Source organism: Odontomachus brunneus, unplaced genomic scaffold, assembly GCF_010583005.1.
Source record: "Odontomachus brunneus isolate Ranch 3 - 2012 unplaced genomic scaffold, Obru_v1 Obru_scaffold_075, whole genome shotgun sequence".
Taxonomy (NCBI): Eukaryota; Metazoa; Arthropoda; class Insecta; order Hymenoptera; family Formicidae; genus Odontomachus; species Odontomachus brunneus.
The window spans coordinates 986,686-989,815 of record NW_022639525.1 but is presented as its reverse complement, the minus strand read 5'-3'; the positions used below and the strand labels follow the sequence as shown (position 1 = coordinate 989,815).

At 33.5% G+C, this 3,130-nt stretch overlaps 1 pseudogene; it reads right to left on the bottom strand.

Moving 5' to 3' along the window:
• Positions 1-2,594: 2,594 nt before the first annotated feature.
• LOC116847259 lies at positions 2,595-2,713 on the bottom strand (annotated as a pseudogene).
• Positions 2,714-3,130: the final 417 nt, after the last annotated feature.

The following is a 3,130-nucleotide window of genomic DNA, read 5'->3' as shown; positions in this document are numbered from 1 at the left end:
CATAAAAGTTATATACCATTTTGAAATTTTCTCAATATTTATTCCGTAATTAATTAAAATATATAAGTCAATGAGCTCACAAGAAGCGGTAGGACAGGCTCTGTGTGTGTAAAAGAAATGGCTTACCTCTTAGCAACGATGAGTAAACAGCTGATTTCGAGGCGGAGTAACAAACGACACGTATAAGTTATTCCGCCTCGAAATCAGCTGTTTACTCATCGTTGCTAAGAGGTAAGCCATTTCTTTTACACACACAGAGCCTGTCCTACCGCTTCTTGTGAGCTCATTGACTTATATATTTTAATTAATTACGGAATAAATATTGAGAAAATTTCAAAATGGTATATAACTTTTATGATTATTTGGACCCGTTCTATCCGTACACGGCGGTTGCTCCATTAGTTACCGGACACCCTGTATATATACACAGGGTGTCCTGAAACTATCGCATGCTATTTCAATGGCAGATTCTTTAGAACATTTCAAAACGAAAACTTTCACACAAAAATGTCGAGGCTATAATAGTTTTCAAACGGGAAGCGATTATATTTCACCAATGACAGGGCTGAGATTTCGTGCGCTCAGGCACGCCGAAATGACAAATGATAAAGGTGCTTCTATGAATGTCACTTTTCTTACGATATTATGATTATTGTATAAATTTACAATAACATTGTCATAATATGTTTTATCGCTTCTCTACGCATTGCATTAATATATTTTTTATGCGAATAATAGTTGTACATCTTAAATATGATTCAAGTAAAAATAACATATTTCAACTTAATCTGTCAAAGTATCGATCAATTACCATGAAGGTGTCCACTATTCTATACGGTGTGTACTTTTATCACTTGTCATTTCGGCGTGCCTGAGCGCACGAAATCTCAACCCTGTTATTGGTGAAATATAATCGTTTCCTATTTGAAAACTATTATAGCCTCGATATTTTCGTGTGGAAGTTTTCGTTTTAAAATATTCTAAAGAATCTGCCATTAAAATAGCATGCGGTACTTCTGGGACACCCTGTATTCGGTAATAAGTAAATTCCACGATAAAAAAATGTTCATCCGAAGCAATCCATTTATCGAGACACTTTTTTATTTCTTCATATGTTTTGAAGTGCTGGTCAGCAAAGCCGTGCTGCGTTGCAGCTATAAAATTCTGTGCGATTGATTGTGTGCGCTAAATATATTAATAATAATAGTAAAGGAGATGCTGGAGAAATTATCAAAAATAAAAAAGTAAGCCAACAGTACATGCTGTTGTATATCAATATGTTCATTCAAGAGACATTTCTCATCTATGTTTATACCTAGACATTTGACCATCTTTTTCCTATTTATATTCTCGTTGCCTTTCCGAATTGTAATTTGGAATTTCTTATATCCTTTTTGTACTGATTGGCTAGCTATTCTAATAGATTGCCTAAACAGTATACATTCGTATTTGTTTATGTTGACTCTGAGTTTCTAAGCATTATAGTAATTAAAGATTTTTTCTAGTGTAGTAATTAAAGTTTTTTTCTAATTTCTTTTGTACCTCGTGCGGTTTATTATCAGTATAATATACGATTAGATCGTCTGCGAAGGTCAGTAACGTGCAGTCAGTCTTATTCGGGCCGTATAGGTGTAATATATCAAATGTGTAGATGTTAAATAAAAGTGGAGAATTTATTGTTCCTTGTTGTAGGTCGTTTAGAAGTTTGTGTTCCTACTCTGATTTCTCTCCGTTACTGACTATCACAAACGACCTATTCGTTATTATATTCCATATTAACTTAATCAGGTGATTCGGGATTTTCTTATCCTTAAGTCTACAAAAAAAGAATTAGCTTCCAGAGCTAAAAAATAGCTGTGGCAGATAAGATGTGTCACTGAAATAGGGACAGCTAATGTCGATACTACCAAAGCTAAATTTATTCGTTGTTAAACTTAGGCGCTACAGCGAGAAATATTAGCTGCTAAAAATAAATGATTGTAGCTGTACGGCAAACTTCTTTAATATATACATACGATAAGAAATTTAGGAATAACTGCCATTTTCTTAGCTACTTGAAATAATGTGCATTTTTAATGTCACCTAATATATTTGTATTTCATAGCGAATGCATTTTAGCTGTCATAGCCAATTTTTAACAGTGACATCTAAACAATTAGCCTTTTGACTAAGTTTGAATCAGCTACCGCGGTTTAGCTGATATTATTAAATCATTTTTTTGCGTGTAAAGAGCAGCCCGTCGAGCCATACAGTATCAAATGCTTTTTTCAGATCTACTAGGTATGCTCCCATGCACTTCTTGTCCTTTAGAGCCCAGTTTACCCATTTGAGACGATTTTATTTATCGCATGCATTGTTGAATGTTGCTTTTTGAATCCATATTGGTAATCGTTGATACTTGCCAATCTGTTTGAGTTACTGCAAAACTTATTTGACACATAACTACGCAATTTTTCTTGCTCTTGTAAGCCAGATAATAATAATAATAGCACAAAAAGACGATAAAAAGCTTTGAAAATGAAAAACAAAAAGAAGGGATAGGTTGTCGCGTTCCATTATTAGTTTTTGAAAATTATCAAAAGAAGAAAAAATTATGCCAACAGTACACGGTGTTCCCAAGCGGTCACCCATCTAAGTACTGACCGTGCCCAACGTTGCTTGACTTCAGTGATCAGACGAGAACTGGTGCTTTCAACGTATTTTTGCATTTCAAATAGTTTATTATGTCGTTACTGTTACAATAATACATCATGAGTCCAATAAACAAAACAACTCCATCCTTATATCTAGTGGTTAGTAGACTGACGGCTCGTTGAGCACTCGCAGCTAATATTTATCCTATTTTGACGAATTTTTAAACTTAACTCGAATTGAGATTCTCCGGGGAGGTTTATGAGTAAACATGAGTGAGACTAGCCAGTGAAAAAACTTAAACGACGTATGATAAAAAAAAACACTGGTTAAATAACTGTTATAACTACGGAAGACTATAAATTATTACTAAAACTAGGGATTAGAATACTGATGAAAAATGAGTTGCTAAAATGAACTATTTACAATGATTCTAATGAACGATGTACAATATAATAAAATATAATATATATTACTATGTTTATTAACTACTATAAGA